The sequence below is a fragment of the Oryctolagus cuniculus genome, chromosome 5 (assembly GCF_051225735.1).
Source record: "Oryctolagus cuniculus isolate XC-2025 breed Fujian yellow rabbit chromosome 5, ASM5122573v1, whole genome shotgun sequence".
Classification (NCBI taxonomy): Eukaryota; Metazoa; Chordata; class Mammalia; order Lagomorpha; family Leporidae; genus Oryctolagus; species Oryctolagus cuniculus.
Window position 1 is genome coordinate 166954870 of NC_142871.1, and position 12124 is coordinate 166966993.

A 12124-nucleotide genomic window follows, 5' to 3' on the forward strand; every position below is an offset into this window, starting at 1 on the left:
CAGCACCCACCCCTTGCACTCGCCATGCACGCACTTGCCCCCGCCCCCCACTTACCTGCCTGAAGGAGCCCCCATGCCATCCCTTAGGGAGGCCCTCCCTGGCGGAAGTCATGTAGACATTTTACGGAATGGCCTTTCCAGTGGGCCCAGCTTCCGGCTCAGGAAGCTCCAAGGGTAGCAACAGGGTCTGCACCTTCTGTGCACAACACCTGGGAACTGCACAGCAGACAGAAAGCAAACGCCGATTAGCGGCTGAGCCGAATGGCAGAACACCCAGGGTCGGGGCCTGAGACTACACCCCTGGCTCCAGCACTATTTAGCTCGATGCCTCTATTCTAGGTCTCTGTTACCTTAGCTGTAAATCGAGAAGAGTGGCTTGGATGTCTGAGGCGCTTTCCAGAGCTAATATCCCCAGACCATCAGATAAGAAAGCACAGTGGAACACGACCCTCTCATTCCGCCCCGCCCTCAACAAGAGGCTGTAATTCTGCTGGAGGCCACTAGGTGGCAGGTGGGAAGGAAGCGGGCTCTGTGCAGAGTCGCTGGTGCTTAGAGAGCCATGGGCAGCCTCCTCGGGTTCCTGTTCTTAACTCACTGTCTCCGTCAGGGAGGGACCCTCTTTTCTCCAGGCTGGCGATTGTAAGACACCCAGGGGAAGCAGCAGGTGCAGGCCCCCGGATCAGCCACAGGGCACTAATGCAAAAGCAGCCAGCCGCAGAGGCCATAGGAAGGAGAAAGGCAGGTTGCACCGGGCGCCTCCTTTCTGTCTCCCGTCTGGGCCGCGGGCTCTGTCTGGCGTGCATTTCATTAGGAACCAAGGATCACAAAATGGCAGAGGATGGGTGAGAAAACCAGCTGCAGGAGGGTGAGTCCGGCATTCTAATGAGGCCCCCGCAGGTGGAGCTGTCTGCCGGGACCATCAGGATCCAGGCCACGAGGGACGCGGATGCATCGTGGAGTCGCTCGCGATCACCATGGCCTTTATTTAAAAAAAAATTCATTGTATTTATTTGAAAGGCAGAGTGAGAGAGAGAGAGAAATGGCCAAGCAGTGCAGGCTGTTCAGATGAAATACTCTGACCGGCAGCAGCCAGCTCGTTAGCGTCCGAGCACGCAGAGCGGGAGATAGATGCTCCTGTAAGTTTGAGCTGGGAGGAAAAGTGAGCAGAAACAGGTTCAACCTCACATCGCTCATTCCTGGGCAGAAGCAACCGAGAGGTTTGTCTATGCATGACTTTTTATTAATGTATTTATTTTTAAATGGCTACAATGATGGATTTATTTGAGAGGCAGAGAGAGAGAGAGAGAGGAGAGAGACATTGCACCGGCATCCACTAATCCGTTCCCTAAATGCCGCAGTGGTCGGGCCAGGCTGGAACCAGGTCTCCCACATACATGACAGGAACCCCAATTCCTGAAGCCCCGCATCCCCCGGGGTCTGCATTGGCAGGAAGCTGGAGTCCGGAGCCCCAGCCAGGTGAACCTAGCACTGCAGTGTGGGAGGTGGGAGGCAGGTGCCTGCAGACTGGGCTGAAGACCCACTCCCACACGGTTCCTATTGAAATGCAAACACAGCTTCCTCAGCCCTGGGAGCGGCCCCGAGGCCCCGCCCTGCCGGGAACAGTTCATTCATCGGCTCGGCCTCTGCCTTTGGGCCTGGGCAGCCCCTCTGAGAGCCACCTCTCCGCTCCAGCCCCAGCTCAGCGGCTGCAGAGCCCAGATTCCGCCCTCGGCACACTTCCAGCCTTGGCTTCTGACTCTGCAGAATCCAAAGATCTCTCTCTGTGGGGCTGGACCAGGGACAGTGGGGCCCTGGGACCCACGAGTTAAAGGACAGTGAGGGGGGCCGGCGCCAGGGCTCACTTGGCTAATCCTCCGCCTGCGGCGCCAGAATCCCATGTGGGCACCGGGTTCTAGTCCCGGCTGTTCCTCTTCCAGTCCAGCTCTCTGCTGTGGCCCAAGTGCTTGGGCCCTGCACCCGCATGGGAGACCAGGAGGGAGCACCTGACTCCTGGCTTCAGATTGGCGTAGCTCCGGCCGTAGTGGCCATTTGGGGGGGGGTGGTGAACCAACGGAAGGAAGACCTTTCTCTCTGTCTCTCCCTCTCACTGTCTGTAACTCTACCTGTCAAATAAATAAATAATCTTTAAAAAAATAAAAAATAAAGGACAGTGAGGGACACATCAGAGAGCAGCATGGCCGGCACCGGACAGGCTGCCGTCCTCACTCTCTGACCCCTTCGGCAGCTGTCCCCGTACCCTGAGCTCGGAGCAGTCAGGCCCGGGACTTGATCTCCGGGCCAACGGCTCGGGCAGAGCCAGGGCTGCCAGCACAGACCGATCCGATCAGCAGCCACAGAGAGGAGGGGCAGGCGCAGGACTCCCAGTGATCCGGAGTAGGAGGGGCTGGCTGTCGGGTAGGCTGGGGAGAGAAGACGCATGCCAGGTTGTGTCCCAGTGGGGGCAGAGCAGGGCGGGGCCTGGGGGCTGTCCTGGGGGTGGCAGGACCCTGCTGCAGTCACATCACGTTGTGTCGTGTCACAGAGATGAAGAGGCGCCCAACCAGCGAGGAGACGGGTGTCAGGACTCACATTGTCAAAGAATGAAATGGACACCTGGAGAGTAGACAGACATCCACAGGGCACTGAGTCGCAGGTGGGGGGGACAGCTGAGCCTTGGATCTCCCACCTGGGCCAGAGCCTCCTCGGGAGGAGGGAGGGTCCCGGGACCCAGGGGGAGAAGCGGGGTGGGGTGCAGAGACACCACGAAGGCATGGGCGTGCAGACAGGAGCCTGGATTTCACCAGCACACAGGTCTCCAGGGGGCTTAGGTGACAGGGCCACCCCCCCAAGTCAGCACCCAGGGGGGTTCCCCTGAGCAGGTTCTGGGGGTGGCCAGTGTGGGCCCTGGGGCTGCCGCCAAAGCCGGGGCCAGGCTTGCTCCGGCTTCCTGCTGTTCCCAGCACGAGCCATGGAGTGTGGCTCGCACTGTGACTTTACCACTGCTGACGCTTTTCAGCTAAGCAAACTCACACCTACAGGAAGGAGAAACCCTTCCCAGATGGTGCGCACCCTTGTTTGGGCTGGAAATTTGCAGTTGCACATACGTGTGACTGTGTGGCTGTGTGCGTGGCTGTGAATGTGTGTGTGTGGTTGTGTTGTGTGTGGCTGTGATTGTGATTATTTGTGGTATGGTTGTGTGGCTATGTGATTGTATGTAGATGTGTGTGCAACTAATTGTGTGACTGTGTGGTTGTGTGCATGGCTGTGACTGTGTGGTTGTGTTGTGTGAGGCTGTGATTGTGTGTATGTGTGTGTGTGGTAGTGTGGCTGTGTGTAGATGTGTGCGTGGCTGTGTGCATGGCTGTGGTTGTGTGGGTAGCTGGGTGGTTGTATGTGTGTGGTTGTGTTGTGTGCGGCTGTGTGTGTGGCTGTGATTGTGTGTATGTGTGTGTGGCTGTGGTTGTGTGTAGATGTGTGTGTGGGACTGAGCACGTGTGTGATCAGCAGGATGCAGAGAGTGACCCAGAGTAAGCAATGAAACATCTCTGCTGCCCACAGAGGACAGAGTCGACAGCTCCGAGTGCACACGGCTGCCCGCCGCCTGCTGCCCGCAGCGCCACACTGCCCGCGCTCAGGAATCCAGTGCTGCAGAGGCCTGGGCCTGGCCTGCGGCAGCGCTCTGCGCTCAGGGGCAGCGGGTGCAGAACAAAAGACTCTCCCTCTCTCCCTCTCTCTCCCTCTCTCTCTGCCTTTCTGCCCTTCTGCCTCTCTCTCCCTCTCCCTCTCTCCCCTTCCCTCCCCCTCTCTCCCTCTCTCTCCCTCTCTGCCCCTCTGCCCTTCTGCCTCTCTCTCCCTCTCTCCCCCTCTCCCCCTCCCCCCTCTGCCTCTCTCTCCCTCTCCCTCTCTCCCCCTCTCCCTCTCTTTCCCTTTCCCCCTCCCTCCCCCTCTCTGCCTCTCTCTCCCCCTCTGCCTCTCTCTCTTCCTCTCTCTGCCTCTCTCTCTCCCTCTCCCTCTCTCCCTCTCTCCCCCTCTCCCCCCTCCCCCTCTCTGCCTCTCCCCCTCTCTCCCTCTCTCCCTCTCTCTCTGCCCCTCTGCCTCTCACTCCCTCTCCCTCTCCCTCTCTTCCCCTCTCCCCCTCCCTCCCCCTCTGCCTCTCTCCCTCTCTCTCTCTCTCTCTCTCTCTGCCTCTCTCTCCCCCTCTGCCTCTCTCCCTCTCTCCCTCCATCTCTCTTCCCCCTCCTCCCCCAAGCTGATCAGGTGACCCAGAAGCAGCAAGGCCTGCGTGGCTGGGAGGGGCGGCGGGCAGGCTGCTCAGCGTGCCATGGGCTTTTCCTGAGCATGCCAGAGCCTTTTCCCCGCACGGGTGCAGACACCGTGAGTCACGCCGTCTGCAGCCCTGCCCCGGCCGCTCCAGTCCCTGCGGACGCTGGATGAGTCTGCTCTTGGCACAGAGAGATCGTGGCTGCCCTGTGCTCACTTTCCCTTCCTGGCACTGGAAACGCACAGCCACCCAGTAAACGCAGACGGGGGCTGTGAGGGCAGCTGGATTTCCAGAAGAGGCCGGGAGCAAGCCAAGGGCCAGATGAAAAGACCCAGTGACAAGATGCCCAGTCACTGGGTCTGCGCCGCCAACATTTACTGAAGCCATCTGTGCGACAGGCACTGCACCGAGTGCCGGGGAGACACAAAGACGCCCTGGACAGAGCCCCAGCCTACAGCCTCCGCCCCGCTCGCTGGGGGAAGGGCGGGCACACACAGGTGTGTTTTGCAGCCCTTTGGAGAGTGAACTAGCAGGTAGATTTCCTGTCTCTAACTCAGACTTTCAAATAACAAAAATAATAGTATACTGTACAAATGAGAGGACTCACTCAAGAGAGAGTAAGCACACCTTGACGTGGGAGTGACAGAGAGGCACCTGCCAGCTGTGGGCCAGAGAAGGTCCCCAGGCAGGGTCAGGGACGAAAGAGAGGGCCTCTGCCCCTTCTCAGCCTCTTTTATGAGACGGGGGTGGTGCCTTAATTGAACAAACATGTGGGGTGGGGGTTTTAGCAGGCATGAAGCTTCCTGGGATTTTCATGGCATTCCACGTGGAACTTAACTTCCATGTGGCCATCATGGCGCCTCCTCCTTCCTGGTCCCACAGGACACACACAGGCATCCTGGGAAGCTGGGTGTGTCTGATTGACAGGGGGCAGGAATTAAGTTACGTTGCAGGACTGGCACAAATTCTAGCTCAGCCATACCTAACTACCTCCTTGCCTGGTCACCGCGTTCGCAAAGCACACCCTCACCAGACACCTCACCTGCCGGTGCCTTCACCTTGGACTTCTCAGCCTCCAGCGCTGCGAGCAGGGAAGGCCGCAAGTTTAGTAATGACCAGTCTAAGGTATTTCATCACAGCGGCCGGACAAAGACAGCCAGCAGTCCTAGGTACAACAGTGATGCTAACACTTGCCATTCTCTGGGCACCTGCCACGTGTCGGGAAGTGCACCTAAGCACTACGGGGATGGTACCCAACCTGGCTCACCGCCAACTTTGCATTTGCTCCCAGAGGCAATGCTCCTTCACTCGGTGCCTCCGCTTGCTTTGTGCCATCTGGCTCTTCCTGGAAGTGCAGGCAGGGTCGCCCTCCAGATCAGAGGGGACAGGACGCCCTCTGTGCCTCCCTTCAGCCCCACAGCAACATTGCACCACACGGATGACAAGAGCAGCCACTCTGCCACTTGCCCCAGGCCGGCGCAGTCGGCTTGAGAAGAGAGCCCAGGCTTCCCAGCACAAAGTCTGCACCTGCTCGGCGCGCCCGCTGACCGGAAGAGCTCCCACGGCCTCTCCGCCTGCGCTTGGACCCAAGCCCATCTGAGGCTGCAGGAGGAGCAAATCTCTCCCTGCATCCTGGCTGCCAGCCAGCTTCCTCCTGCACGAACCCACATTTGGCCGCAGAGTGGAAGGGCCCTGAGAGGAGAGGAGGCAGCTCCACCTGCCCCTGTTTCATCTCTCAGAGCTGCAGGGCTGGGAACTCGAAGTCCTGGGAGAGCGTTTAGATTCCAACAGCTGTTAGGGCCTGAGCCCAGCCATCCACGCTGCCCCCTGAGTGGTGAGGGGAGCTGTCTTTCCCAAGGAGTTAGAGCTCTCCCTACTCCTGCCATTCCACCCCCTGCACCACGTTTCTGGAAAAGGTCCCAGCCCCACCTCCACCCCACAACGCTAGGCTTTTTTTTTTTTTTTTTTTTTTTTTTTTTTTTTTTTGGACAGGTAGAGTGGACAGTGAGAGAGAGAGACAGAGAGAAAGGTCTTCCTTTTGCCGTTGGTTCACCCTCCAATGGCCGCCGCGGCCAGCGCGCTGCAGCCGGCGCAACTCGCTGATCCGATGGCAGGAGCCAGGAGCCAGGTGCTTTTCCTGGTCTCCCATGGGGTGCAGGGCCCAAGCACCTGGGCCATCCTCCACTGCACTCCCTGGCCACAGCAGAGGGCTGGCCTGGAAGAGGGGCAACCGGGACAGAATCTGGCGCCCCGACCGGGACTAGAACCCGGTGTGCCGGCGCCGCTAGGCGGAGGATTAGCCTAGTGAGCCGTGGCGCCGGCCAACGCTAGGCTTCTTAAGGCACCCATTCAATGGCCAGAGGTTGGAGCCATGCAGCACTCTTTCCTGGGAGCTTGTGTCTGGGACCCCAAGGGGTTTGCTGTGTGTTGGGGGCGGCTGGCCCACGGCACTGAGGGCTTGGAAGTGAGGTGGGCAAGCTGGGGGGCCCCGGGACTCTCGGAGGGCAAGGGGTGGAGGGAGGCATTGCCAGGTTGTAGACCTGCGCGTGTGCTCTAGCCCTCTTGAGGAATTTCCCTGCCTCCCAGAAGACGGCCAGCTGTCCCTGGCTGGAATCGCACCATGGCGTCGCTCTGGGGAGCGGGACAATCCCGGAGGCTTCTGGGAGCAAAGCAGAGAGAAGAAGAGAACATGGTGCCAGCCCCCGGCCTCCCTTCTGCGTGCCTGGCCGCTCCACTCCTCTCTGTACCTCTCGGAGTGGGACCATGTCCTCCGTGGACAGAGAGTTGATGGGACAGACTGGGAAGCACACAGGAACGCCGGATGTTGGGGCCAAAGGACAAAAGTGCGCACGCGGTAGAAGTCATCCTCACTTAGGTTAGGTTAGGTTTTACCTTCACTTCTGACAACACAGCTGAGAGTGACCAAGGGCTCACTTCCCACACACCCACACGTGGAAGAACAGAGACTAGGGGCTGGTGCTGTGGTGTAGTGGGTAAAGCCACAGCCTGCAGTGCCCACATCTCATATGGGAGCTAGTTCAAATCCAGGTTGCTCCAGTTCCAATCCATCTCCCTGTTAATGGCCTGGGAAAGCAGCAGAAGATGGCCCAAGTCGTTGGGCCCCTGCACCCACATGGGAGACCTGGAAGGAGCTCCTGGCTTCGGATTGGCCCAGCTCTGGCTGTTGGGGCCATCTGGGGAGTGAAGCAGAGGATGGAAGATCTCTCTCTCTCTGCTTTTCAAAGAAATAAATAAATATTTTTTTAAAAAAGAACAAAGAGAGGCATCTCTAAGACAGCAGACAGGCAGGCCTGAGGGTCAGGTGGACCTGAGGATGCCCATGTGTGGCTTGCTTGTTACATATGCACAGTTCACATATGTACACATGCACACACAAACACTCATATACACTCACACACACACATGCACATTCACACAGACACACACATGTACACTCACATAGACACACATACACACATGCACTCATACACACATGCACATAGATGCACACACGCACACAGACTCACACATTTACACAGATAAACACACACGCACACTCATTTACATATATACATATGCATGAGCATACACAGATACACACAGCACACACACTAAATACAAAGACACACATACATACGTATACACATATGTGCACACGTAACACACATACACACAGACACACTTGTACATAACACATGCACACACGTGTAGACATACACATACACATTTGGAGACACATTCACAGAGACACACAGCCACCTATGCACATACACAAAAACAAGTGCACTCAAACACACTCAAGTTCATGGTCAAGGCTGAACAACGGGCCTTCCAGTATTCTCAGCCACAGTGGGGTCTTGTTTGGGGAAACTGAGGCCCAAGGGGTCACGTTCTTGCTCGTGCCCCACAGGTGCCATGCACACACACACTGGTCCCAGGTCACACACCCCTGAGATCCTGCTTCCCTCGCTGCGCCCACTGCGCGCCCCAGACTGATCGGCAGGTGGAGATCCCAGGGTCCAGATTTGGGGTGCAAGTTGTTAAAGACAGATCGCCTGGCTGCTGAGAGCCAGTGAGCGGCCTGTTCAGGAGAAGACCCTCCAAGAAGGCGTGTTGCCAAGGCAGCTTGTCACGCCAAGGCCAAGGCCACGGGGATGCGGGTGGCTTTGTGCAGACAGCCTGCACTGCTGCGCTCTGGCCTGTGTGGTCTGAATGTGTACCCCACATGCATGTGCAGGGAACCTAGTCCCCCAAGTAACCGTGGTGGACAAGCCGTGGGGGAGCCTCTCTCCTCTCTCTCTCTCTCCCTCTCTCTCTCTCCCTCCCTCTCTCTCACCCTTGCCCCTCCCCTCTTCCACCAGGCCCTCCCCAGATCCTGCCCTCAGCCTCCAGAGCTGTGAGCCAAGTGGGGCTCTGCTCCTTGTACATTCGCGGCCTGTGGTGTCACAGCAGCACAAGACACACGCGGTGCCATCTGAAAGCAACCCTCGTGCCCAGTGTGCCTGTGTGCAGCTCTGAGTTTGCCCACCACCCCAGCCCACACGCCACTCCCTGGGACAGGTGGCCACAGCCCCCACAGAGCTCACAGTGTGACCCTGCACAGCCACCACTCGCTTACCACGCCCCCAGGAGGACACGGATGTTCCTTTACAAAAGGTTACTTATTTATTTGAAAGGCAGAGAGACAGAGAGAAGGAGAAGGAGAGAGAGAGAGAGAGAGAGAGAGAGAGAGAGAGAGAGAGACAGGTCTTCCATCCACTGGTTCACTCCCCAAATGGTTGCAATGATCGGGGCTGGGCCAGGCTGAAGCCAGAAACCAAGAACCCCCATCTGGGGCCCCCACGTGGGTGGCAGAGACCCAAGTACTCGGCCATCCTCTGCTGCCTTCCCAGGCACATTGGCAGGGAGCTGGATCAGAAGCGGAGGAGCCGGACCCGAACCAATGCTCCCGTATGGGACACCAGCATCACGAGGGTGTCTTGACCCTCTGCGCCCCAACACCGTCCCCACTGGAGCACCTTTAACTGGCAATTCCGTCAGAGCTGGACCTTGGCAGAGGACCTGCTCCCGCCTGTCCTTGGCTACAGCTCACCGTGTATCTTCCTGTGGCTATTTACAAATCCGCTCCAGGGATCCACGCTGTGGCACAGCGAGTAAAGCTGACACCTTCGGTACCAGCATCCCATATGGGCACGGGTTCAAGTCCCGGCAGCTCCACTTCCGATCCAGCTCTCTGCTGTGGCCTGGGAAAGCAGTAGAGGATGGCCCACGTCCTTGGGCCCCTGCAACCACGTGGGAGATCCAGAAGAAGCTCCTGGCTCCTGGCTTCAGCCTGGCCCAGCCCTGGCAGTTGTGGCCATTTGGGGAGTGAACCAGCAGAAGGAAGCGCTCTCTCTCTCTCTCTCTCTCTCTCTCTCTCTCTCTCGGTGTAACTCTGCCTTTCAAATAAATAATTAATCTTTTTTTTTTAAAGAATTGTATATGCAAAGTACATTTAAAAAATCAGCTCCAGGAGGAGAGAGGAGGGCAAAGCAAAATAAAGGCCAGACGTGCTGTGAACGCAGGTGCAGGCACTGATCTGACCCCAGGGTGCAAGTCCACCGCAGCCACAGAGCTGCACAGCTGCCCGCTCTCGACTGCAGCCTGCCTGGCCAGACAAGACCAGGCACTAAGTGCCAGGAGTCAAGGGCAAAACGGGGTTTTTCACGAAACGAATGAAGTAGGGTCTGAGGCCACAGCTTACTCGGCCCCTTACTGCTGGATCACACACTCAAGACTGACAGTTATGGGAAGAAAAAGGAGACAGTACAGATCAGTGAGCGAGTCTTTGGTGCTCCTAGGACTCCTACAGAAGAGAGAGGGGGAGGAGCTGGGTCTCCCGAAAGCCTCCCTCGTTCTCACTAATCTCCTTTGATGTGTGCCGGCCACCCCTCTAATAGCAGCCTGGATCCGCGAGGTGCCAGCCTGGGAGGAGTTCAAAGCACAGGGCAGCGTTATCTCGTCTCACAGCTCCCCTGCAGGGAGGGAAAGGAGGAAGAGGTTATTATCCCACCCACAGAGGAAGGGTGTGAGGCAGGGACGGGCTGGGTGACCCCTCTGAGGCCTCACAGCACAGCCTGGGAGACTGAGGAAGCAAATTCCAGCTCCCCTCCCTATGGCACCAAGCTGCCACTCGCTCTGTCCTCCCATGAAACTGTCATTGGAAAGACAGCCTCAGGCCGGCGCCCCAGCTCACCAGGCTAATCCTCTGCCTGCGGCGCCGGCACACGGGGTTCTAGTCCCAGTCGGGGCGCCGGATTCTGTCCCGGTTGCCCCTCTTCCAGGCCAGCTCTCTGCTGTGGCCCAGGAGTGCAGTGGAGGATGGCCCAAGTGCTTGGGCCCTGCACCCCATGGGAGACCAGGAGAAGCACCTGGCTCCTGCCATCGGATCAGTGCGGTGCGCCGGCCACAGTGCACCAGCCGTGGCGGCCATTGGAGGGTGAACCAATGGCAAAGGAAGACCTTTCTCTCTGTCTCTCTCTCACTGTCCACTCTGCCTGTCAAAAAAAAGAAGAAAAAAAAAAAAGACAGCCTGCACCTTAGCAAGCATTTTTCAAAAGAGGAGATCCAAACAGCCAGCAGACACATGAAGAAAACGCTCAGGATCTCTAGCCATCAGGGAAATGCAAATCAAAACCACAATGAGGTTTCACCTCACCCCTGTGAGAATGGCCCTCATACAGAAATCAACAACAACAGATGCTGGAGAGGATGTGGGGAAAAGGGCCCCTAGTCCACTGTTGGTGGGGATGCAAACTGGTACAGCCACTGTGGAAGACAAGTATGGAGATACCTCAGAAATCTGAACATAGACCTATGACCCAGCCATCCCATCCCTGGGAATTTACCCAAGGGAAATGAAATCAGTAAACAAAAGAACTATCTGTACCCCCATGTTTATTGCAGCTCAATTCACAATAGGTAAGACATGGAAGCAGCCTAAACTGGATAAAGACATTGTGGGATATGCACACTATGGAATACTATACAGCAGTAAAAAAGGATGAAATCGGGTCCTTTGCAAGAAAATGGAGCAAGCTAGAAAACCTCATACTTAGAGAAATAGCCCAGCCCCAAAGAGACGACACCATACATTCTCCCTGATTTGGGAGAATTAATAGTGCACCTAAAATGAAAGCTACAGAAGTGAAATTGTCACTTTTAGAATCAATGACTTGAATAGTCCTTGACCTGTTTGTCAGTTACTTTTTATTTTGTATATCCTTTTGTTTTGTTTATTTTCTTTGTTTTCTTTTACTTGTCTCTTCTTTACACTCTATGCTGAACTCTTTATGTAATGTAGAGTTAATCATAAGTATTTTAAGGCAATTGGAAAAAGACCCTAGTTAAAAATGAAGTGGGGGGGCGGCGCTGTGGCAGCGCAGCAGGTGCGCAGCGGGTTAAAGCCCTGGCCTGGAGCACCGGCACCCCATATGGGCGCTGGTTCTAGTCCCTGCTGCTCCACTTCTGATCCAGCTCTCTGCTGTGGCCTGGGAAAGCAGCAGAAGATGGCACAAGTGCTTGGACCCCTGCGCCCGTATGGGAGACCAGGAAGAAGTTGCTGGCTTGTGGCTTCAGATCAGCGCAGCTCCAGCCATTGCAGCCATCTGGGGAGTGAATCAGCAGATGGAAGACCTCTCTCTCTGCCTCCCCTTCTCTCTGTAACTCTTTCAAATAAATAAATCTTAACAAAAATAAGAGGGGAATAAGAGATGGAGGAGGTAATCTGTAACTGTAAAGCAGTCTAGTTCTGCATACAGTCCTACAGACTCACCTCTAAGGGTACAGCCTAAGAACTGGTCACGGGGCTCCAAACCCATAAGA